We start from the raw sequence: 27,162 nt of genomic DNA, 5'->3' as shown, positions 1-27,162 counted from the left end.
GAGCAGCAAGTAAAAAGGAAGGGGAGCGGGCAGGCGCTAGCCTCACCCCGGATACTACTTAGGATTCAGGCAACAGCTGCACACCGGGTAATGCTCCCTGGAGCAGTCAGCTGGGGAGGCACTGCGTCTCATCCTCACTAAGAGCTCAGGCTGCAAAACCGCACACGCTATTTGGACAGCCAATTGCCCATGACTAGGCCAGTGTCCACAGGGTGCTGAGTAACCAGGGAACGCAATAGGGTCATTTGTTCAGAACAACAATCCGGCAAAACTGCAAGGACTCTATATTTTTCAAATGCTCCTCTAGCCACAGATTTGCTATAACAGGGCACTGCTCTGAATCATACCCTTTAACCTGCAAACAAAGGAGGACACTGAAGCCAGTCTAGAATGTCAGTAGGCCAAATCAAGACTACTTCCCTTTCGCCAACATCCTTTCTCATTACTATGCAAAGTTCCCTTGGAAAACCTTCTGAATCTAACCCGTCTCAACTCCTATATAAAATAAGGGAAAATAAAGAGGGTAGCATAAGAAGGTGGCCACACACAGTACTGACAAAATGACAGCTTTACTGTCTGACATGTAAAACAATGCACATCACTATATCTTGAAAAGCTCTACTCTTCCTATGAGTCCCATATCTGCAAACAGCCCTCCTGAGAAGCTACTTATGTCTCTTTAGACCCAAGGGTAGCCATTTATAACCGTCTTTGAACAAGAGGGAGAAAATGAATGGACCTGGACAAAATAGAGATCAATGCCAAAGACATATAAAATAGAGTTGTTTGCTTATGATGTTTAGTTTTCTAGTTTGACTTCACAATCATCAAGGAAGTACTTAGTATGCCCTACCCCTCCAGAGCTATTAGTAAATCAAAACCACATCTCTATCTATCAAAACAGATAGATACCTGTTACCATTACAAACACAGCCCAAGGAAAGCTAACTCAACTGGAAAGAAATTGGGAAAGAATATTCTTGAGTGTAGAAAAGAACAAAGTTATTTTTTTAAAGAAAGTTGTCAGATGTGGCTTTCTGCCTCTGTCCCTTCACTGTTAAAGTTCTCTAGTCTTATAACACACTTGGCAGTAAAACAGAACTTGACCTGAAACTGTTACAAAACCTCACATGAAGAGATCCAAGTGACTTTTAAGTCTCTGTCCCATAACAGGAACATTCATGTTGTACTGAAAAAAAAATAAGAAAAATCAGCGTTTAATTACAGGGGTGCTATTCACAACCCACTGAGGTAGGTACTATGTCATTACTACACCACATATGCTCTACGTGACCTTTCTCTCTGTGTGTTTGCTGGGGCACATATGTACAAGCATGTCTTTGATTGCTCCACCTTCTATGTTGAGGCAGGGTTTCTCACTTGAACGGAGAGCTTGCCAGTTTGGCTAGCTGGTCAGCTTCCCAAGTAATGGGATCAAAGGCAGGCCACCAGACCCTCCCAGCATTTCTATGACACTAGGGATTTGAGCTCAGGTCCTCATGCTCACACAGCAAGGGCTTCATGCATTAAGCTATTCCCCTAACTTCCCACGTACCTTATCAAAGACCCAGAACCTCTGAACGCAATCTAAGGATCTGTGACAAGGGGTGTGGATGTCTATTTCCTTAAGCTTCCTCTCACCTGTAGTCCAGCGGTCAAACTCTGCACTCACAGGAAACAACACACTGAAAGCATTTCAATGTCTAGCCCAACCTTGTCAGTACTTAGTTTATGACCATCTGCAGCTGGTAAAACCTCTGCTGGGTCGACAAGAAGCTTTTGTTCACCTTAATCAAATTTCTTGTTGCTACACAAAACATTACTTTGATAAACTGCCCTAATTTTTTCATCTTTCTTTTAGGATTTCTATTCAAAATTGGTTCCTCCAAATCAACATGCTTGCACCTGAATTTGTGGCTATTCAGTCTACTAAACCAACACTAGCAATTTTTATTCACCTGACTTCTATCCTCCAGATCAAAATATCAAATCTGTATAGACAACTGATTCAAAACCTGACCCTGTCTCAATTTTAGGGGGGAAAAAAAAAAATCAACAAACCTTTACAGTCTCCTTTTCCAAGGTTCGAACCATTACTAGTAACACCAAAACTTTGACTGCAGAGTGAATGTTCCTAACATAAAACTGTGATCACATTGAATCCCTACTCAAAGACCTTCAATGATTTTTAAGCCAACAAAACAAAGTTAAAACAGAAGGACATTTCATATCCTTTCAACTTTACCTTGACACTTACCTTCTTTTTTAAAATTATGTATATGTGGGAGGGAGGAGAGGGTACACATGAATTCTGGACAGAATGGGGTAGAAGATCTCCTGGAGCTAGAATTACAGGCCATTGTGAACTGTCCAACATACAAGTGCGTGGAACTGAACTGAGGTCCTCTGCAAGAACAGCATACTCTTGAGACATCTCTCTAGCCCCTACGTTTATCTCCTTAGAGCCCGGTTGTATATCTGATCACCACGGAAGGTGCACTCACATCTCCTCCCTAAGCAAACACTTAGGTGCTGTGGCAGGCTTTTGGCTTGGCCATTGTTGCTGTTTCTTTGTTTTTTAAACCTCTTCCCTAACTTGAATGGCCACTCATGGATTAGGAGCCAGGGATCATGAAACCCTTTTCACTATCGGTACCTCACGCATCTCGTACCTTTTACTCATCCAGCCTCAAGGCTGTTCAAATGCCATTTCTTATACTCACCTACCATATTCCAAACTACCTTTACCTATTTCTTCTGCCTCCTAGCATCTACAGCAATTTCATGCAAAGAAGGCCAATTCATGTCATCCTGCTTATTCTGAAGTTAAGATTGTGATTTCTAATACTTACTTTCCTTCTGAGCTTGATTTTTTTCTTTTTAAGCTCATTGCTCAATAAATTCCTTTCAAGAACAAGCAATTTTTCATCTGTTTCTGCTCTCAGCAGATCCTTAGCTCAGTTCTTAACACATATTTATTCTCGGCCCCACATCAGAGGGTTAACTAGCTTCTAGCTGTGAATTCAGACAAATGACTCCCAGCATATATCTGCCTGATGTGGGCATGTTTGGGGTGACAGCTCAAAGCATATAATTTTTTATAGAATTTTGGCTCAACCAACGCAAAGGTACAGAGATCTAGTATGAGCATATACATTTTGGTCAGTACTATGCAATCAAGAAACAGGCCAAGAGGAAGACATGAGGGCAGGGACCAGGGAGCACTTTTGACCAAATGTGTAAGGAACACAGAAAAGGCTGAGATGTTTACTGACGCAGAGTAGTAAAAAACACTAAGAAACAGTTAAGAAAGGGTGACAACCACAAATGGGACAATCATCATTTCACAGAAAATAGTAATTCAACAATGACCCAGACCTCTTTTGTTCCCAGGTCACTAGTTCAAGATTCTTCTGGAACATGGGCAAGAATTGTCATAGGCTGCCTTACAGTTTGAGTCCTTTCTTCATCCACAAAAGCTATTTATAGTCAGGTGTGGTGGTACAAACACTTTTCATCTCAAAACTTGAGAAGCAGAGGCAGGCAGAGTTCAAGGCCAGCCTGGTCTACAGAGAGAGTTCCAGGATGGCCAGGGTGGTTATACAGAAAAACCCTGTCTTGAAAATAAAATAAAAAACAACATATATGCCTGCCCATACATACACTAACATTATATATATATATATATATATATATATATATATATGTATATATACACACACACACACACATACATACATATATATCCAACAATACACACACATATTTATTTAAACAGTCAATAGGTAACATACAAGCACTTTGAAGAAAGTGGCCAGCTTGGAAAACTCCCCTGCAAATCACATTTCTCTTCAATTCTATGTATTTCACATCCAACCAATAGCCTCTGTGAATGCAATCAAATTATCTGTATGGGTCCTCAATACCAAGACAGTCACATAGCATCTATACAGTTCTTCCAATGAGTTAAAAATGTAATAGCGAATTTAAAACATATATAGACTAACAAAGAAATACACAAAGTTTGCCTCAAATAATGCTCAACACAACTAGACACTATAGTAGTTGGTTACTCAAAATTGTTAAAACTGAATGCTAACAGCTTTGCCTAGCCATACATGCAACTCTCAAATATAAGTTCAAAATGTCTAGAAGGGATAAGACACTAGGCATCAACTAAGTCATAAATGCAAGGTATAAATAGGCATTTTTGTTGTATGAAGGCATCAACTTTTGACCTAAGACACTACCACCATACTGAAATGATAAATGCTCAGAGAGAAAGGAATTAGGGGGCAGAAAAAGGCCAGCCATGTAAGCCAGTCTGGAATAGCTCCCAATGAAACAAGTACAGAAAATTGGGAAGGAAGGAGAGACTAACTCTACCAGCAGGATTCCTATGTTCCCATTCTTTCCTTTCTATCTCTCATGCCCTCCTCTGAGGAGCCTGTGACATTACAAACACTTCTCATCTAAGCATTCATTGGCTCCTGCTATTTGCTTCCATCTCAAGGCATAATTCCTGGAGTTTGAGGTACAACAACCATTGTTATGGAAATGAATGTGAGGCCACCCGGGCTAGGGTGCAAAGGGCTGGTACAGCAGTCAAGAAAGAGATGAAGGAAATCCTTAACCTTGTTTCTGTAAGAGAATTAAATTATGAACTCAGTCTGTTTCTGTAAAACCCTGATATGGTAAAGTTACACTACTTTTTAAAGGTACTTTTAAAAATTATAGTGCATAATAATGGCAGATAGAGTCTGTGTTATAAAACCAAGAAAAAGGGCATTCTAGGGATGGTTAATTCTGCACCGTGATCATCCCCTTTAGGCATGCCCCACTGTTTCCTCACAGGTGCTGATAGGTATTGTACAACACTCACACACAGGTGTGTGCACAAGCATGGCATCCTCAGCAAATAAAAGTGCTGAGCATAGAAATGCCTTAAAGCTGAATAAGCCATGCAAAGGGCCAAACAGCAACCAAAGACCCCTAGGCATGCTGCCCCCCCCCCCAGCTGCTGGCAGCCAGTCAGCTGGTAATGAGACTATACAAGGTATCAGGAGCTTCCGGCATGCTCTTGAATGTTCAAAGAAACATTAAAGAAAAACAAAGAAGTAGAAAGAAGATAAAATCCTTGTCGGTAACTCTGTGGATAGCCTTGACGAGGAGAACAGGAAGCATGTATTAATCATAACCTTACAGACATCTTCCCCTTGTCCTAACAACATTTCTGCCTACACGGGTCAATAACAGTGGGCTATAGGAAACAACTTGGGGCAGATTCTGGTAGGGCAAGTAGCAGAATTATGAAAATAAAACACAGCAGCATCCTTAAGGCTGACTACATTAAAAAAAGACACCACCACCCAATCAGCTTGCCCCCTTTCTCCAAATCATCACTCAGTCACGTACCCCTTCCAAACTTCCTTTCTCCTTGCTAGGGCACTCAGAAGACCAACAGTACTTGTCATCGTTGGACAGTTTACAGCTCTTGGACTGAACCCTTCCTAACTGTCAGCAGAGTAGGAAAGAAACTCCAGTTCTGTGGTCCTGTAATGTGCAAGGCAGGACCATGCACAAGAGACAACGGAGCAATCCACTGCAGCTGCAAGTGCAGGCATCTTATGAACTTGCTCCAAGCAGCCCCCAAAGCACTGGGGTGCACACGTACCTTTATAAGCAGACAGTGTCTGCACACCAACCTCTCTCCACATTATTTATTTCACACTTCTACAAAATCATTTCCTTTTCCACACCTGTGCTTCTGAATTTAGGGCAAGAGAACAAGATGAAAGATTACCATCTGACAATGGACTTTAGCAAGACCATTACTTTCTTGAAGACAAAAAAGGGGGAAAAGATGACTGCTTTCGGGTGATTACTTTGAGAGAAAGCATAGGGCACCAAGAGAAAATGAGCGCATCATCAAGTAATAACGCCCAGTTCAAACTGATTCCTGTATAGAAGAGGTCAAAGGCTGCAGAAGTGCACGCCCAGTCATGCAGGAGTGTCTACTTCATGCCCACTGTACACACAGAGTGAGGACCTAAGGCAGCACACCAATGAAAACAGACTATCTTAGGATCTTAGCAAGCATTTTGTCAAGAAACATAATGATGAAATTTTAAAAGTCACAACGTACATTCACAAGGAGAAGTACTCATAAGCAAACTATGTATTTAAATCTACCTTAAAAAGGACAAAATGAATGAAAATATGGAAGAAATACTGAAGAACAGGAACCTGAATACACTTAGCACACCTTCATAATCTATTAATTATAAATATAGATCTTTCCTAAATCAATGTTAATTGCAAAGGGAATATTCATGATCACTGCTAAATAAACAGATGTTTGACTAAACTTACAACTTAATCACCATCATGAAAGATACATTATAATCTATCATTAAAAATCACCACATACAAACTTTATTTTAAAAAGGTTTTTACAGTAACTCTAGGTTCTTTATTACACATTTAAAAATATTTGTGTCTATATGCAATTTATATGCTAGTTGCTAAGAGACAGGTGCAAGGCATGTGAAATTAAATGCGACTTCAGCAACAGGTAAGATTCCTCCACTAAAACTACCAAGATTGCCTTGGCTAATTTCATTAAGAAAACAACTCAAAACTGAAATATACGTCAGCTGTGGTATCAAAAATGGCAGGCATATAAGGTCCAAGTTAAAAATATTCCCCTTAAAAACAAACAAGCAAACTGTGTATGTCTAGAGCTAGACCTATAAAGCATAGACTTTTTACTAAAGAAACCAAGGTGACCTGCAAACGGAAACATTCCTTTAAGTCTTGCCAAGTAAATAAAACAATCTCAGGAAATTCCTGAAATTTACAAGTTTCAGGAGCTTTCTCAAAATCATTTCAGTAATAGCAACTTGTAGAAAGGCAAGACTCTATAACGAGGTGAGCCACCCACCTCTAAGTCATGGAATTATTTCCAGTGTTGCACCTCAAGCTTACAGTCGACTGGCACCTTCAGACTTAAGGAACCTAATCTCTTTAAATGCAGCTCCAGTGCAGTTTACAGAAGCAGCTTTCAGTAAAGAAAGGCTATACAGATGACGGTGAGGGCAGAGGAGGCAAGAGAAGGACAGAGAGGGTGCTGACCTTTGAATGTGCTACCAAAAGGACAGGGGCTATTTTGCTAGAAAGTAAAGGCATCACCTTCCTCCTTGGCATCAGAGAAGTGACAGTAAATGCTTGGTGACATTCAGCAAAATGACAGGAGTTGCCTGAGGAGTGGACTCCACAAACATCTAGGTAAAAATGGACATCTCAAGAGAGAACACCTGCATACTCTTGGGTTTAAAGCACAGCCACACACAGCCAGTGACTAGCACATGCAATTTTGCTGATTTGAAAATGTTCCTACTACACTGGTTATGACAAAAGGCTTTAAAATAAGGAAACAAATCAATGGACCAATCAATGGAAAATGGATGAACAAGAGAAACAACCATGAATATCACAATAGTCCAAGAGATCCGACAAAGCAAAAGTAATTTCTCCTTTGATTCAAACGCCACTGGTGTCTGCCTCTGTCTCTGTCTCTCTCTGTCTCTCTGTCTCTGTCTCTGTCTCTGTCTCTATCTCTGTCTCTCTCTCTCTCTCTCTCTCGCACATGCACACGCACACAGACAGCAGGTTTCCACACAATGCTTTATTTCCATGTATTCAAGTAGCTATTATCAGAGTGTAAGCTTTGGACAACAGTCTTTACCCTGAACACCTGTGATCCATGCCGCCCTAGCACAACACACTGCTTAGAGCACCCAATGGACTAGGACTAAACCCCTCTAACACCCCAAGCTCCCTCTTAGTGTAGCACTTCTATGTAAGAAAATGTCCATGCTGCTCACCACACTCCTTTCACACATCCTCATGTTGATGCAATGCCGAGACAGAAGTTTACACAACCCAGATTAAGGGAAAAAAAAACAAAAACAAAAACAAGACTGGCAAGTATGGTTGCATAAGCCTTGAATCTCAGCATATTGGAGGAGTACAAGGTGATCTCTGTGAGTTCAAGGTCAGTCTGGTCTACAGAGAGCTCCAGGAATACATAAAGAAACCCTGTCCACTGGCTGTGGAATAATTCCTCTTCTAAGGAGTCCTCCAGCCAGGCGATTTTGGAACAAGAAAGACTCACTGAGCTACTATCCCTAGTGACCCTCAGAGAAAGTGGCAGTTCCAGAAGCTCAAAGCTGTTAAAAATGACACTAATTCTGCCCTTTGGTGACATGTCAATGGAGAATGAGAAATACCCTTTAATTTGATGCAATTTAAACATCAGCCAAGACACATCTTGGTGGCACATGCTGTCCTCTGGACTTCTTGGTTCTATCGGGGATGGATGGATCCAGCTTTCATGCTCACTAGCCCTGAGATTATAGCATCTTTCATCTAGTACTATAACTCTCAGCCACCAGCTGCCAATCAACTGGACCTCTTCACAAAATACAAAGAAGTCCTCACAGGGTTGACATACTGGCTTGTAAAGGTGGTGAATCTGACTACTCAGATTATCAAAAGAGCATTCAAGATACCTGCCCAAACCAACACAAGGAAACACACACACTGAGAACAACATAGCAACCCAATAACATCAGGGCATCAGACTTACTAAGGTGAAAACCTTTCGTGTCTTTAGGGAAACACTATGGGGATTATTAATGGGCAAAGAAGTCTATATTACCCTAAAACAAATAAATAAGCAAACAATGTTGTACCACTTATTAAAAGCAAAGTTTAGGAAGTGAAGAAGTTTACTGTGTTCTATTCTAACAAGGTCTTTTACATCAGTCTCCTATAGAAGGGGGCTGCTTCTGTTTTGTCACACAGTGTTAAGAGACACAGCTGAAGGTGATATTAACAAAGGTTGAGGAAGAAAGAGGAAGGGCTCATCACCAAGCTATCTCCCTCCCTGACTAGGTTTGGGGGAGGGAGGAATAGCAATAGTATTAAAAGCTTCTTGAATGATTTTTGTTAACATTTTAAATAAAGAAGCAGCAAACAAAAACAGGTAAAGGACAAAATGTGAAAGGACATGTCTTGTAAAAGTGTCATCAAACAAACAAACAAAAAACCTATAACCTAAAACCTAAAGCCCTTATTACTTAAATCCTTTTCCTTTCTCTTTGTTCTTGTTTCATGGTACTATGAAGCCAGGATCAAACTCCAGGCCTTGTGCAAGCTAGGCAAGTGCCTTTACACTGAACATCCTTTACATAGCTTTTACTTCTTGAGAAAGAACAAATGAGTACAGGATGAAACACTTGCATAAATATCCTAGCTACACTGCATGTGTTCTCAAGAGAGAACTAAAGCTTCCCAGACAAGTTCCACCACCAGGCCACATTCTCATGTTTAAGGCAAGTACTTGCCCCGACTATAGGACAGAAAGAGAAGTCGGGCCGAGTTCTTCCCTCCTTGCAGGGGAGAAAGATAATAACTGCTTCATAAAAGAAGAGCTTTCCAGAAGGGAAATACGTAAGTTCATCATTGAAGAAATGAGTGGCCATGACACCTTTATTAAAGAATAAGTGAAAATTCCCTCTCAGTGTAAAACAATAGGATTTCTTCACATAGCTTTTAAGGTGGAGTAATAAAGCAGTTTTATTTGGTTAAGATACCATCATTACTTGACCCAGTTGGCTATCATTGGGAAGAGAGGCCCCTTGGTCTTGCAAACTTTATATGCCCCAGTACAGGGAACACCAGGGCCAAGAAGGGGGAGTGGGTGGGTCGGGGAGCAGGGCGGGGGGAGGGTAGAGGGAACTTTCGGGATAGCATTTGAAATGTAAATAAAGAAAATATCTAATTTAAAAAAAAAAAAAGATACCATCATTCTTAATCACTGCCCCACCCAGGATTATTCCCACTGGGTCTGAATGATGATAGAAATACCCCAAAACATACAAAAGGTATGGGTTTCAGCCATTGCTACACATCAGAAACCTCCCTCTGAGCCCTGAGGAAAATGGGGAGGAAGAAAACCAAAAGGAAAAGCTATCTATGACCTAGCCCTGGGAACCCTGGGTCAGGAGACCTGGGACAGGGTGCTCATCAGGTGGTTATGATGTCCAGCCAGAACCTGCACATCGAAGCATCCGGAATGAACATGTTTGCCCACTCTGCGGACTGTGCCATGGTGCTACCCTGGCAGGGCCCGGAGCAGACAATAATGAGTGCCATTCCCTGATTTGCAGATGAGCTAGATGTGTATCACAGCCTAATTTAGTGGTGTTGAGATACTGATGAGTTCAAGGCTTTGTTTCTCACTAGTGTTTTATTGCAAATTTTCCGTGCTTTTCTTTCCTTCCTGGTGCAGAAAGTACATGCTTAAAAACTACACAAACTACTTACTAAAGAAAGTGGCTTTTATCCATCCAACAAATGCCTGATGAAGAAGGGAAAGAGCCCCAACTGCCACACATATACACACATAGAGGTATGCACACTTTTATGAAAAACAAGAAGCCAGTTTTTCTCAGCACGAGAGATTACAGAAACCAGTTTTTCTCCAAACCTTGGAGCCAGGTCTGAGATCTGTGCTTGCTCGTATCCACCAGGAGGAGGTGTGGCTGTTTTGTGCTAGCAAATAAAAAGGGAGACCACCACTGTGCCTATGTCCTAGCTCTCCAAGCCTGATCTTCCCAGTCTTCTGCCACCACGTCTTAAAGACTTAGGCCAAATGATCTGGTTTCTACTTCCAGAGTGACTTTTCAAGAGACCATCTCATCAGCAATACCTGATTTTGTGCCCAGACAGAGGTGGGTACTTCAGTGTGCCTGAAGCATCTTGGCCAGCAAATTAACTCAGGTGAGACACTCTAAAAACACACAAGAAAGAGGCCCCCAGTGCAAAAGGACCAGGTCCAGTTCTACAGGAGTGCTTTCATTTCCGCAACTCTTTAGTGGCTGTGCCTGCCAGTCCTCACTCCCCAGGAGTCACACTACTCCTGGGTGGGGCATTGAGGTTAGATTTATTTCCATATATCCAGAGGCTTTCTTAAAGCCAAGAAAGTGCCAAGCAGGCCCTTGAGGATGCAGGCCATGGGAGGCCAGATGATTATCACAGAAGAAATCATGGCGTCTGTCTGGGGCTCAGAAACCATCCAGCACCAGGGAGAAGCAAGTTATTAAAAAAGACAATAAAATAAATAAATCAGTCTTCTGGGTTCACATAAATATTTCCCTAATCGGTAAAAGGGCAGTAAAGGGAATATAGAAAGAGTGCCTAACATTTAATGGGCACTAGGTAAAATATTATACTTCCAAAAGTTACTCAAGTGTGGCAGGGAGTCTATGAGCTAAAATTACTTTTCCAGGTGACCAAGATACTAATCTCTTCTTCAGAACTGCAAAGAAAGAACCACACAAATGTCAAAATACCACTGAATGGATCTCCAGCCCTAAGCTTCCCTTCCTGAAATTGCTAACACATTAACAGCACAAGGTCCTGTTCTTCTCATTAGAACAGAACCAGAGAAAAGCAATATTGCTCCAAGCTACACACCTATGCACAAAGCAAAGTACCTCCACTCCTGCCTCCTGCAGCGCTGTCCTTCCAAAGCCCTCTCCCAGCTCCTACAGCTTTCTGAGCAGAGCCAGCAAAACAGGAGGCAAGAAAGCCTATCAGAAGCAGGAACCTGGGGGGTGGAGGGACCTTCCTACAGTAAAGCAGTGTCTGGTGACTCAGTCCTTATCCCACCGTCTTCATCTTTCCCTGCTAGTTTTATGTTCAATGACATGATCTTCATCTCTGAGAGAAAAAAGATAAAACAAAAAACAAAAACCAGACCCAAAATGGAAAAACAAACTACTGAATAGATATAACAGGCCTTGCCCTGACATGGCTGGCTGTAGTCCAGACAGAGCGAGCCTAGGAGAGACACTCGAAGGAGGCACTTGGATAAGCACAGTGCTAGCCCTTCCTAGGCCAGGATGGGAGGAGACCACTGTGCTCAGCTGAATCGGCTTGCCCAGGGAGTGACACTATGAGGAGGTGTGGCCTTGTTAGAGGAAGTGTGTCACTGGGGATGGGCTTTGGACCCTCTTCCCAGCTGCCTAGAGACAGTCTCTCCTGTTTGCCTTCTGAACAAGAACTCTCAGCTTCTCCTGTACCATGCCTGCCTAGACATTGCCAGGTTCCCAGCTTGACAATAATGAACTAAACCTCTGACCCTGTAAACCAGCCCGGATTAAATGTTGTCCTTTAATGGCGCTGCCTTGGTCATGGTGTCTGTTCACAGCAGTAAAACCCTAACTAAGACAACCACCCACAGTAAATCCTGACCCTTTGAGAAGAGGCAAATAAAAGAATCTGAGACAAGAAGGCAAATCTTAATGTGTGAATGTCATAGAAGGTCTGGGAGTGCCTTCTAATTGTGGACACAGGTGGTTAAGCACACGGTATTCGAAAGGCTTCTGGGCGGATTATTCTCAGGTGCTCACCAGGCTCCCAAGCGTCCAAGCAGCAAAATCTGTCACCGGGTACAAAGAAAACCAAACCGGAGCCTGTTCTTACTCACAGCTGACCTTATGCTTTAAATACTGTTATGATGGGGACTTGGAGTCATGGAACCTTCAACAATGTCAGAAAGCACTGCCTATAAATCCCCTATCACTTCTTGAGCTCAAGCAAGACTCTGTGGACAGTGTTCAAGTCCCTCCGAGACACAGAAGGGCTGTGGGGGAGCCACAATGTGTTTCATTCCCATCCCCAAGAAGCAAAATCCTCCTAAAGACAAAGGTGAGACATGGTCATTTAAACTAGCAGCTGTGGTTGTAATTACTTTGCTGGCCACAAGTGCTATTATATGTTAATTAAATATAATTGCTTCACATACCTGTATGTAGGGGTGACGGTTTTATCACAATAGGATGCAATTTAATAATCTGCAGTGTAATTGTGTGAACACAAGTGGGCTGAGACACAGCAATGCTGCAAGCATGCACATGAGCACTCCCATGCCAGTATCACTGTGTCTCCCAGCAGTGGCAGCAGAAGAAAGCAGCAGAACCCAGAAGAAGGTAGACCAGTCTCCACCACCTTTACCTCAAAAGCAGTATGTCTAGCTATTGGGGGAAGGGGTGTGGCTCGCAACAAAACCCAAGGGGCCTGGATCCCAGCCTGCTTCTAAATAATACAAACCGATAAGGAATTAGGTGATCAGAGAGTATCCTGCCAGCGGGACTAAATATCAGCTCCTCTGGGAGCAGCTATCTGCATGGCAATGTTGTACAGTGTGCTCCAGCACAGTCTGCCGGGGCCGCCTCTGATCTGAATGAACCTGATGCTCAGGCTTTCTACTTCAAGGCACATTTTAATTTTAAGTATAAAGATATAATCATAAATATTGGAGATAATTTATATCTCCAAAAATAGGTGGCAACTGGTTAAATAAATTATGGTACATCCATATTATTAAAAACTACATAGCCATTAAAAATTCTGTTTTAGAAAATTATTTAAAAGGCCAGGGAACATGTTCTGTTACAAAACATGAACAGAGACATCAGTGAAAGGCCATGAGATATTAGCAGTGGTGATACTTCCTCTGGGCTATAAGATTTAAGTAATTTATATTTGCTTCTTTAAATTTTTCCCCAAATTTATAAATGAATATTTTGCATTCATAATCAGGGACAAATCTGTAAAGCAGAGAATGGTGTGAAGATGAAAGCAGAGGTGTAGGCCTATCTCAACCTGGTTAAACCTGTAACACTACTAAGTGACGATGAAGTAGGGACTCCCAGAGCACAGAAAGCTCTCCACAAATGACTAATAAAACTGAGACTATTCAAAAGTGAGATGTGCAGGGTGGGCCTCACTACTAGTACTAAACACACCTCACGTGAAGACAAGATGATTAAACAGAGTAGCTAGGGCCCCGTGTCCTGGCACTTGCTCAGCAAGCCTGGGGTCTTGGGTTCAATTCCCAGTACCATTTAAAAAAGGGAGGAATAACTGGGTTCCCCTTCTGTCCAAAGTTAAACACTTGAATATTCAAATTAACTGTCTTTTTATGTAAACCATGGTGCCCTCAAAAGCTGGGGACAGGAAACACTCTGTGTAAATACATTTTGAAAAAAAGAAACTATGTACAATATTAACAAATATAACCAGTTTCTACTTCGACAAAATGGAAACACACTGACTATAAAAAGATCCACTCAGCACTGAGGAAGAGAGGGCCACTAACCCACCAAATCCAAATCCATGCTCACAGGACACACAGGAAGCAGGTACAACTGGGCTGACTGACTAATAAGAAAGGGAATCCAGCATTTATGGAATCCACCCAATGCTCATTAGTCTACCCAGATGGCTGTGGATTCAACAAGTTCAGGGTCTCAAGCCCTGACTGAGATAGGTTAGGGTTACCACAAGCTTCCTCAGTATCTTAAGGCCTCATTTTTTTTTTTAATTAAAAAGATTCCACAAATAAAAATTTTCTCCTTAAGAAAGAGAATGTTGGTTTGGAGAGATGGCTCAGTGGTTAACAGTACTGACTGCTCTTCCAGAGGTCCTGGATTCAATTCCCAGCATCCACATGGGCTCACAACCATCTGTAATGAGATCTGATGCCCTTTTCTGGTATGCCTGAAGACAACTACAGTGTACTCATATAAATGTAATAAATAAGTAAGTCTTTAAAAGAAAAAGAAAAAAAGAAAAAAAAAAAAAAACAAGAAAGAAAATGTCCTTGGCCCACCCAAATATGCTAGTCTTTCTGACAGCTGGATTTCACATCATAAATAAACACACCTACAAGACTTTAGACTGCATCTTTAGAGTTTACTTCATGTGAGTCAGTGAGTGGCTATCAGCATTTCCCCACCTCTAGCTAGAGCATGGAGCTGAGTCCTGGACAAACCTGAGCATACCTCTAGTGAACCTAAAGAAGGAACTAGCTTTGCTTACCCTGTGTTAAGACAATGGCCCCCAAACACTAGGCCCACACGACACACTTGTGTATACTTGTGTATACTTGTGTAGATCCAGAAGATACTTGAGGGTTTGCTGGACTGCGGCCTGAAAACTGACTTCTCCATACGTGCCACGAAGCACCTGCACTTTCTTCCATCTGCATAAGAGCAATCCAGAGCCAAGCACATTCTTTACCTTGTTCCTTCGTCCAGGTCTTACCAGTTCACATGAGATGCAAATCCCAGTCGTCAGGGCAGCCCTCCATAAACCTGTTCTTCTTGTTCCCTGAAGTAAAACTGACCCTGAAAAAATACTAGTCCCATCTAACCATCAACTCCAATAGTGAGCTATAAAACCCAGAGACAGCAAACCTTCCTGCCCCCTCTTGGCTCTGTGACCTTGGGGATATAGCAGTGCTCATATGGAAACTACTTCGGAATCCAGAAAAACAAAACAAAAAAAAAAAAAACAAAAAACCGACATTGTCAAAAACCAAACTCCTGGGAGACAGCTTTGTAAGCGCCCACTCTTCAACTGCTAGAGTAACAATCTAGAGCAGGGACTCTCAGGCTCAAGGCTAGCAGTTGAGAAAAATGAGCATTCTGAGCCCCAGTTTTAACACAAAGATTTTAACACAAGGAGTTCAAAACTGACACCTTACGAGAAACTGAGCTGGCCTCTTTTCAAAAGGAAAAGCTCAGCTGGGGAGGGGGTTACTGTAAGAACCAACAGGGCACAGAGCTGTGGAAGGGAGACAAGGGCAGAGGCGGTCAGTGGCAGACCCTGAATACGCACCGCAGCTCTACTGTTCAATCAAAATATATGGCACCAGCAGAGATCCACTTAATCTTTGTCCTCAGAGCAGTCCTGTGTAAGCCCAGAAGGCTTGCAGCTCATTTGCAGCAAATGAGAAGCAATAATGTTGGGTTGCCATATTTGCAGTGAATCTAACGTTAACAATCAAATGATTTGCCCTTGTAGAACTCTGCACCAGGGGATCCCTTAGAAGTGTACATATGGGCATCAATTTCCTAGCAGGGACGGGGAACAGAGGTAAAGGAGACATGGCAAGGTCAAAGAACAGCCGGAAACGGAAACACCAGAGACCCTAATCTCCAGGTTCAGAACATGAATTCAGGGCCACCAAGACTCTAAAAGATCCCTCAGTATCCAAAGATTAGTTCTCCATGACAAACTAATAATCAATCAACGCCCCCCCCCACACACACACACCTGTGTGCAGTGAGGTGAGGGGGAAGGAAAGGAGGGAAGCAGGGAAAATGGAATGGAGGGGCTAGGTTATTTGAATGCTCATTTGTTTAAGAAATAATGGCAAGTTTTTGTAAAGTCCTAGATTTGACTATTTGGATAAGAAAAATCAGTTCTTATTGAATATAGATGTATGGTTTTCCCCAAAATGTTTCCAGTGCACAACTATTTGAATGCATGGATGGGAACATTGAGCTATAGAAATCCAACTGTACACACACACACATATATATATATATATAAACACTGTGCTTAGAATGTTATGGCCTCTGTGCCAAATTGCATGTGAAAGCAGTTAGCTCTACTTACCACAGAAGCTTAAGCTCCCTAAACTAGACAGACCAGCCCACAACAAGCAAACAACAGATCTGAGATGGACTTGTTGAAGAGGGAGAAAAGGAGAAAGAGAAACTTTAGTAATGAAGACCATGCAAGAGGGAAGAAAGAAAGATGTACGATGGTAATCAGAGGGGAAGGAGCCAGGTATAGACTATCATCGCAGGATCTGAGAGGTCAGGAAAGAAGAAAAAAAAGAACAAAGAAAGTAAGCCTATCTATAAAGAGAAGAGGAACCTGCTGAAGGCTTGCGACCTCCCACAGTATTAATGAGGCAAAGCTTACCTTTTCTAGCAGCTATATTTTTGAAATCTCCTACTACTAGTAGGAAGTACCACGTTTGAAGGAGGACATTAAAACAGTTAATGTGAGCAGGGCGTGGTAGGACATGCCTTTTATCCAGACACTTAGAAGGCAGAGGGGGGTGAATCTACATAGCAAGTTCTAGGACAGCTAGAACTATACAGTAAGATCCTGTCTCAAAAACAAAACAAACAAAACAAAACCAAAAAAAAAAAAAAAAAAAAAAAAAAAAAAACAAAAAAAAACAGTTAAAATGAGGACCAGTCTACCTCACGATTTAAAAGCCTTGACAAGTCTCCTTAAACCTGTATCTATAAATATCAGCAAGAAAATATGCCAATGAAAGCACCAACTGATTTAAATTCTAGAAGCAGGACACGAGTCTTGCTTAAACTGCACAAATGTAGCTTGTAGAGTACACCATGGCATTACAGAAACAGTTTAAATGTTGTTGCTCAAGCAAAGTGGAAGGCGGTTTTGTTGTTGCCCCTTTCTGAGGTAGTGAATTCATGTTCAAGAAGCTGTTCTTTCTGGATGAACCACAGCAAGGAAGCTAAATGAGAGGCAACTTAACAATGCTAAGAATTCACGACAGGTTAGTGTTGCATGGAAAGCCACAGCAAGGCTTTACCAGTGACACAAGATACACAAGGAGCTCCTGTGAGGCTCACATGATAGGCGCAGGAGCGAGCAACCAACCAAGCTGCCTCGACTGTTCACTAGGAGAGACTCTTCATTTTAAATACAAGGGGTGACCTCTTACTTCCTGTAGGAGAATCCATTCCCAGGATAGAGAACAGCGAGTGGAGATGGAAGAACCTAGGATGGGGAAGGGATCCAAATAAAATGCAAAAGCAAGCACAGGAGCACAGCCATGATCACACCTGCAGGGACATCTACTAAGAGCAGAGATGAGGAAAGAGAACAGAAACAACAGGAGTCTGCCAGAGAGCATCTGCTTCCCTGAGTGCATGGGAGCAGATCTGTAACACAGACGGGCAGGACACATTTCTTGCTAGGTGACGTGGTAAGAACTGAAAGGCTGCAGGGTTTTACTGCACTGAGTTTTACATTTGTCAGTTTCCTTCAACAGTATCAGGCTCATTTCTATTTTCTTGGATTGAGAAATCTCCTTACAAGAGGAACTGCCTTCCTCTACCTGCTGTTCTTTACCCGGAGGAGCAGACGTCTTCCACAGCTCTGCTATTTCTAGATCCAGGCAGCGCAGAACTAGCTAACCTCACCTGCAGACAGGAGCCTGAGCTGAGGGAGTCAGCTAGTCTTCCTCACAAGAGGATGGAGTAGGCAAAGCAGGCGGAGTGAGGCGGAAGCTTTTAGAGGGAGGAGATGGGGCTCAGAGCAATCTTCCAGGCAAGCCACAGTTGTGCTCTGGGGCTCCAAGCAGCTCAGGCGGCAGGAAGGAACTCGGACATTTTCCTGGGAAAACGCTGAGTTGGAGGTTTAACACACGCTGGAAGGGACCAGCAAAGTGCTACCAGAACCTCCTCCCTTTTTATAAGAAATCACAAGTGAATACAATAAGGTGGTTTGAATGATGTGAAGTCTCCTGCTAACTGGGCTAATAATCTGGATATCCCTACCGTCAAACTAGCACATGACACTGTCTGCCGATCTGCCATGTAAACAGAGTGAGCTCTCTCCCATCCGCTGCAGTAAAAGGTAAAGAAGCTCCAATGAGGGTACTCAGTACATCTGCACCCCAACTCAATAGGGCCTGAGCCTCAAGACCAAGCCTGGAGGAGCAGAAGGCTGACAAGGGAACCCTGGGTAGCCACACACCAGCAATCCCTTACAAAGTTCCACCTACAGCGCCTGAACACCAGTCATCTAAAACTAGCCATCCAGCTGGAGAAGCAGATGCTAAGCAGACTTCATATGAATAAGGAGGAGGCTTTCTCCTAATTGCAGCCCACCTTACAAAAGGCAGCAAGCCAAGGAAAGAGTCTGGGCCTCCTGGTCATCAAGGAAATATCCTTCTGGTGGACTAATGGCAGAATCACAGTTAAGGGTCAATGTACTCTGCCAATCTGCAGCCAAAGACTATAAGCAGGAGCTACGAGGGCAACTGAGAATTCAAGCACCTTATATAACTGAGTACCAACTACATGCTTGGTGGTTAGCCTGCAACAGACTTGAAGAAATGAGGAATCTACTTGACCCAGAAAATCAAACTGCATAGAGACAGAAAAAAGAAAGCAAGCAAGCGAGCAGAAACTAGAAGTTATAACCATCTAATGTATAGATTTTCCAGACTCTGCATTGACAGAAGCAGAAACTGAGGACCATTGTGGAGCCAGCAAGCCTATCAGACGCCCCTACATCACATGCTGCTGCTGCTGCTGCTGCTGCTGCTGCTCAGCCTTACCGAGGGCCACACAACAAAACAAGGACAAACTGACTCCAAGCAGAGAAATGACAGAGAAAAGAACACGGACTTTCTAGAATGTCTTCACAGCTAAGCTGAATAGAGGTCTGGTTGTAAAGCAGCCCTCCACCAAGGTGGACATAAATAAGATTCTGTAAGCCCATCCAGCCACACAGCATAGTAGTGGGTGGATTAGGACTATAAAATGTGAACGCCCTATAAAATGACTGCAGATATTCAAAGAAAGGCTAAAATGAAAAGTGACACCAAAAATATGCCTAACCAATAGGCCTGTCAGTTGCTGGGGAAAGAGCAAGCATCTGTGTCCTTCAGCTTCCCTTTCTAGTCAGCGCTGAAAAGCCTTTGCTGAAAACAGTGGGGGTAAAGCACCACCGGTCCATCCATAATCCATCAGTCCATCCACGGTCCACCTGCTGGCCGACATTCTCTCTCTCACACGCACACACGCACACACCTAAAATTATAAACATCTTGTTAATAAAAACAATTTCTCAGAACCACAGAGTCTAGAATATATGAGGAACTTAAATGTTTGGTTTCTAAACAGAACAAAAATTCTCCCAGCCCAAAGCTAATTAGCCCACCAAGGAATGAAGCCTACAGCTCTGGCCTGCAAAGCTGCAAAGCATTGGATGGCTGCACTAAACTTGCCTTGAATATAAATGTTACATTTAAAAAAAAAAAAAAAGTAATTTATCTAAACACAGTGTAGGTAGTTCTGCAATCAGCACCTCATAAATAAAGAGAGAAAGATGACGGGAAAAGCTCTCTAATTGATTTTAAAATTAGTTCCAGCAAAGAAATAATCTGACAACCAACAAGGTCGACAACAGAAAAAGGAAAAAAATAGCCCTGAGTAAAAAGTCCACCTAAAGACGTCGATGAATCAACATACCCGAGAGAAGACATTTGGAAAACCCTGAGTAAGAACAGAGGTGTTAAAAGACAGAGTCAAATAGGGACTGATCTTCAAAGACACATAAAATCCTGAAAATAACCCCGTTGGGTGGACTGAACTCAAGCTACACTGTGCTAATAGAATGTACATTAAGGGGAAACCATACAGAAAGAGGCAGGGCTGGTTAAGCAATGGCAGAAGCTAGGCTAAAACAGAGTGGGGAAATGATGTAGCTGCCAACATCTAATCCAGGTGTAAACTATCCAGCAAAACCAAGCAATGCAATTAAGAGGGAAGGGAGAAAAAAGGAAAGCAGGCTCCCTCCTGGGACTTATGAACCCAATACAGGAGCCCCAGCTGAACAGAGCTAGCAGAGGCATCCAGAGATTAACAGAGGGTTTCCAGTAGGCAAAATGATGCCCACTCAAAAGCAATCTATGAAATTAATTCTTCTGCCTCAGCAGACATGATTTAAACATTTGACAATTGTCTACTATGGTCATAGTACTCTCTACAAGATTCGAAAGGGGAGATAAAGATGAGAAATGGCATTCCTGCCCTCAGCGGTGTTTAGACTTCACAGAGAAAAGCAGGCATGCACATCAACAGGTATCATGCTGGAGAGAAGGAAAGGCCTGTGTGTACAGAAAGAAGTCTCTGACCTAACAGGATTCTTAAGAACCTGAGCAAGCCAGAGGGCTACCCTCAGCACAGAGGGCACATAGAGAGGTCAGAGAACCGTAAATGATGGTGCCACCAACTCCAGAAACAACAGAGAATCACTACAGCTCAATGGGACTGAGAAGTGAAAAGAAACATGAACACACAGCATGAGCAAGATTTAGATAAGTTGAAAATGTTACAACTGTGTGATAGTGATGATTAAAGGAACAGAGAAGAGAGAGATGGGCTGAAAAGGTAAATGCACAAGGTTCAGGGGATTAACCACCAAGTCCCACCAGGAGGTTGTTAAAATCCCACAAAATATGATTTGAAAGAAAGAGGCAAGGGGATCTCTGGCTCAAGGAATGGAAGGAAATATAATTTGTAAGACAGAGAAGAAAGAAATCAAATGCAACAAGACAGGCACATGCTGTCTTTCCCAGTTTAAAATATCCCGACAAAGATCAGTGGAGTGTCCATTTTAGGAAACTGCTCTCTGTCTAGATACTCAGTGTCTTGACCTCATCCCAAGAAGCCAGCCTTGCTGGCCAGTGACCTCTCCAGTTGAGAAGCAGATCACAGCAGTGATTTAAGTGATGGCACCTAGATATTAATCTCAAAACAGCACATACACATGCTGGAATCTTAAACAGGTGAGCTATACCCATCGTTTCCTAATAGTAATTTTTTTCAGCCTTCAATAAAGGAAGTTTCAAGTGTTCATCTCAAAAATGCCCAGATCAAACAATTTGGAACCGGGTACAGAAAGCCTCTGCCAGCACTCTGACACGTTCCATGTCTTTTGATCACACTGCCGCAGTCCCCAAATCTCTCCATTGGAAACGGGTGGAATGCTATATCCATTTCAAAGAGCTTTTGCTTGTCTCCAAGGTCCTCAATGCCAAGCTGGAGTCCCTCTCTAATTTGCTGTTTGCCTTATGCTCCCAGTTACAAGCCTGAGATCACAGTCACCGGGTTTATTGGTTTGCCCGTACTTTGCTTAGGGACTCTAACCTCACATCTTTCTCTTGGTATGCATCTTAGTGGCCACATGGTCTGCCTGAGGATCCAGAGGGACCACTCATCTTTCTTTCAAAAGTCAAAAGTAGAGGGAATGGGCTGAGAACCACTTGTAACTGTGTCTAAATGGCAAAGCACACCAGGGTCCTACACAACAGATGGAGTTATCAGAACCTAAATCAGCCTTGCCTCTGAAAAAAAGCCTTTGAGATTCCCAGGGCATCCTTAGTAATGTACTTACCTGCAGTTCCTCTCTGCCAAAGTGCCTGTCCAAGAATCCCAGGGGGCACAGATCTGGGAGAGACACCCAAAGTAAAAGCAGCAAGGACACAAGCTTAGAAAGACCCTTCACTGCCCAGGCCTGAATGTTTACAGGCTGTGATGTGAAAGAATCTTTATGATGAGTTCAGAGTGAAGAAGCTCAAGGACAGGGAATGGAAATGAACAGACAGCAATAGCAGTGCAGTACCAGCTTCAACCCTTGGATTTCCACTTTTTCCTGAGTACCAAGCCAGAGATAGAGTCCAAGGGAGAGAAAGGGAGAGCCAGACACATTGCACAAAAGAACCAGAGAAGAGGCTCTCCAACCCAAAGCAAACTTAATCCACGAAACACCCAGGGCTGAGCAAACACTCTACCTGTTTTTGAGGTAAATTTCAGCTCCATCTCTCTGTGCCAACAACTACAATAGCACTCCAAGAGCAGACTTCAGGAGGGAATAAGTCAGCCCTGCACTGGATGCCTGGGGGCTGTTTCCTTTGTCATTAACACTCCAAGTGTAACACAAAGCCTATGGAAGCTCTGGGCTATGGAGCACTAGGCTTTCCAGTTTCAGATCAAAGCCAAGAGCTCCCTAGGAAGCCCTAAGATTGCACAATGTACTATCTCCTTCAAGGCAGCAGCTCAGAAAAGCCAGAGCCTTTCCCTAAGACTTACTTCTTTATGGCAAACAACTGGATAAAGCAAGCTCTGCCTTTAGAGAAACCCCAATGCCTGTGCAGGTTCACAAGAGCATCACATGTAAGTCATAAACAGGCTTTCAGCCTGAAGGAGTGCATAGCTCCTAAGAGCAGACACTAGATTCACTCTGAACGATCCAGAAGCAAGACCAACACCTGCAGTCACACCCACCCGAATGCTTGAGGGACTACTAACTACACACACTCATGCATTTAATCCTCCCATCCCACCAGCCACCACAAACCACACTCCAATCACAACACAGGATCTGCCTGGCAATCCAGGAAAGCCCTAGGAGGAAAAAAGTTGCTCTGCTGTTTTTAAATGCTTCCTCTAGCTCAATTAGAAAATAACCAGAGCAGAAGGGAGAAAGTACAGTTAGCCGTGGGCTAAACCTTCTTTTCCTGTAAAATTTTTCCTATTACACCACCCTGACCCCACCCCACCCCAGAGCCCCCACCCCCACCCCCCACTGCCCTGGTATTTCTAGATGTCCAGAAGATGTGCTTAACTGATGATAGACTACTAAAATTTCTAGGGAAGGAGGAAGAGAAACAGTGAAGCGAATGTGCCACATACTTTTCTAAAAGTAACATCACTGGGTCCTCATCTAGAGCTCAGGTCAGTCGGCCAAATGGCAGGAATTGCTAAGGCCATCTGCCTGCCCATCTCACTGCTCACTCAAGTCTCCTCTGTTACCTATCCTCCAACTCCTGCATCTGCATTCTCTCCCACATGGCTCTTTTGCTTAAGAGTGCTCATACCATAAGCAATTGGATTTTACCTTTCTCCGTGTCCAAGCCATTGACCCTCAAGAAAGTACCTGGTACTTAGACAAAAGGTAATTTCCCAAGTGCATGCCTGGAGGCCTGGTACAATCCACCTACTACATACCTTCATCCCCAAACCATCCCAGCATTCGGGGTTTCTGAAACTACAGGGCTACTCCCCATCTCCCAAAAATACACCATCTTTTCCTTGGAGAGTCTACCAGATCTTGGTCTAACTAGGGCAGGAATATATTCTTGTGCAAGCTGCATCTTACACAAGGGCATCTAGCCAAAGGGACAAAGACAGAAGAGGAGCTGAAATTCAGCTTCCCCTCTGTATGCCAAGCCCTGACTGAACTGAGGCTCTCTAGGGGAAAGGACATTCCTTTCTGATTTGTACTAACATACCAAATGAACTAGACAGGAACTAACCCTCAGTAAGAGCTCTACTTCGAATATTTTTAAGTTAAAAAACAAACAACAACAAAAGAGAACTATTTTTTTCTTCTCTATGTAGCCCTGACATGCTAACTGTCCAGGAACTCTGTATATAGACCAGATTGGCCTCGAACGCACAGAGATCCACCTACCTCTGCCTACAAGAGGCTGGAATTTAAGGTGTATGCCACTATGCCTGCTTCTACCTTGAATACTCAATTGGGCTTCTTAGTTTTGTCTGCTGCCCAAGCTTCAACATCTATATAAATTGTAGCACCATTGGGAACTAGAGACAAGTTTTCTTCCTATACCCGTATTGTAAATCTTTGTAAACTTTAGAATAAATATTGAAGGGAATCTCATGCTCTTTGTAAGAGCTCGTGGGAATTCTTTTAAGGAGGAAGGAAAATCCTCTGAATCCTCCAGGACCCAGAGGGCCTGCTGGAGGAGCAGCTACAGTTCTCATTTGTCACAGTCTCCCCAGGTATTTGGTCAATTAAGGCTTATCAAAAGAAAATCCACAATTACTCCTAATAGATTAGTTTTGTACAAATGTAAATTACTTTCATATCTTGTAAGTCAAATCACTGACATAATAGTTCTTAACTCTAAACACATCTTTCTCCTCGGCTTAAAATTCCTCAAGACAAAACCTAAAACATAGCATAAACTCTTGACCTCTGACCCTTGCTTACCAACCAAGGGCTCTTGTTTTCATACCCTACCACCTAGATACCCGCTCTACTACTCATCATCAAGGCCCTCATTTCATGTCTAGAAATGTTCACAGGACACATGCATGTCCTGGCCCTGCCTGTAATTTCCTGTCATTCAGGTGGCATGCCATTCACACACTGTCCTCAGGGGCTGTACATTCTCTGGTTCCCCCAAACTCACCTGATTGTCATCAATGTTTTAAATGTTATTTCCTCAAAGAAACTCTCAGACTATCCATTCTTCCTAAACTTGAAACTTTTTGTAGCAGTGAAATTATTCATGTGCTTCTACTATGCTTCAAAGTTCATGAGAAGGTTTCACATCCCAGAACAGTATCAGAAAGCAAGTAAATACTGATGGTGACTAACCCACTCATCTCAGCTTCTCCAAATGTGCTGTCCATAAAAAACAACAAAAATCAACTGCTGCCTATCAGCCACTAAAACCTTGAACGATGCTAGAAAGAACTGTGATGGATATAAGTGTAAAACGTGGTCTTAGTAGGGGAGGAGGAGAGTCTATTTCATTAATGTGTTAGTATTTATTAAATGTTGATGGAATATCCTATATATGTTTAACAAATATATATATATACACATATGTATATGCATATATATACACATACATATATACACATATATGAATATATATATATGAGCTAATATATTTTAGTTTAAATATAGCTAGTTAAAATTTAAAGCAACAAATATAACTGGCTTATGTGCCTTCCATGACAGGGCTGGTCTGGCCTTCCTCTTATGTGCTTACTTCTCATTCTTGAATCCCTGTGTATCAGTTTCTCAGGGAAGTACCAGAAGAGCAGCATGCCTGAGTCCTACAGAGTACCCTCCACCACCACACTGGTGCTGGTGTGTGTGTGTGTGCTCTATCACTGATCTCTAATGGGATCCCTTCCTATATTCTCCCAGAATTTAATGAACAAATAATGACAATCAGTCTTCATTTCTCTCAAAAGCCATATGTTGCTGACTATTATAGCTAAGCCTTACTTAGAACTTTCTTAAAATGGAGTAAGATCTCAGAAGTGAAGAGAAAAGGAAGGGGGTTGGGTAGAAGAAAAAAAAAAGAGGTAATTCATTTTGGTAGAAAACAAGAAATAGTATTATCAGAATCCAACCTGAGCTAGAAAAACAACAAACAAATAAAATCAACAACTGCCCATTAGCCACTAATCTAAGAGAAAAGTATCTTTAAACAGCTAAGGAGCTCTAAAGGCACCTGGGAAAAAGAGTCCACAGTAGGTTAGTTCATTCTTCAGAAAACCTATTACTTTACCTAAGCTCAACATGCCCCATCCCCTAAAAACTGCTTAAAATCCAGCCACATTGTCTACATTAACATAATGCTTTAGCTAATGATGCAGACATAAAAATTAACATTCAAGAATTTCAAAGTTGTGGTTGCTGTGGGAACCTTAATTCCAACTGTAGAGCACAGATGCGGAATCGTGGACTACTCCCAATCCTGATCAAATTGGAGATGTGTATTTACTCTGTGCAATGAGGCACAGCCACAGTTACTGAGACAACCTCATTTTGGCATTTCTAAGCTTTCATGCATTTAAAATTTCAACCTTACCACAATACTGTTTGCTGCATTAAATTGCCTCCTCTACAAAGAAAAGAGAGCAAATGAACTGATTGGCCAGACATTGAAATCACCCATTCTATGTGTTTAAGCATGATCTGATTCAAAAGATAATTATGATATTTTGATTTTCCTCTTATGGGCTGTCTATAAACTCCCTCACAAATAGGAACAGGGTTTGAACCTCAGCTTGTAAATGCACTATAACATGTGTGTGCACAAAACAATGGAAGGACAAATTTCACATCTTGAAAACCACAAATGAGGTAAATTAGAAAGTAGATAATTCACAACACTAAATGATATTTAATTTATATCAACAATGATATTTAATTTATAAAAACTGCCCTTATGGCACGAGCTCTCACCAAGAGCCTAATTCTATAGCCAGTCAACATAATCACTTAAGTTATCAGAAGGAAATAAGAGGACCAAGAATGATGGTCTTAAAAGCAAGCTACAACCAAACCCAAGAAAATACTCAATCTCAACTCTTGTTCCTACCAACTCAAATCAAATAAGCACACACTCTACCCATGAACTACCTAGCTGCACACTGAAGACCAGCTCGTACTGCAATTTCATATAAAGCCTAACTCTATAGAAGTGACATGCACTTGCTCAGTCAAAGACTCAGCAAATAGTACCAAACATTATAGTTAGCAGTGATCAAAGATGAGTAGGTGACCCTAGAGAACACTGACAAAGATTCATTTTACTTAGAGCAAAACCAGAAGGAACTACCAAACCAAAATGACCATCAAAAACAGACCCTGTTACTACATAAGTAAAATGCAGAATGTCTCCAGCTT

The 27,162-nt window shown here is 42.3% G+C and overlaps 1 protein-coding gene across 1 annotated transcript in view; it reads right to left on the bottom strand.

Moving 5' to 3' along the window:
* Snd1 (staphylococcal nuclease and tudor domain containing 1) overlaps window positions 1-27,162 on the bottom strand; it is a 404,539-nt gene that overhangs the window by 312,944 nt on the left and 64,433 nt on the right. The window lies entirely within an intron of this gene.

This window comes from Mus caroli, chromosome 6 (genome assembly GCF_900094665.2).
Source record: "Mus caroli chromosome 6, CAROLI_EIJ_v1.1, whole genome shotgun sequence".
Taxonomy (NCBI): domain Eukaryota; kingdom Metazoa; phylum Chordata; class Mammalia; order Rodentia; family Muridae; genus Mus; species Mus caroli.
This window is presented reverse-complemented; position numbering and strand designations above follow the sequence as displayed.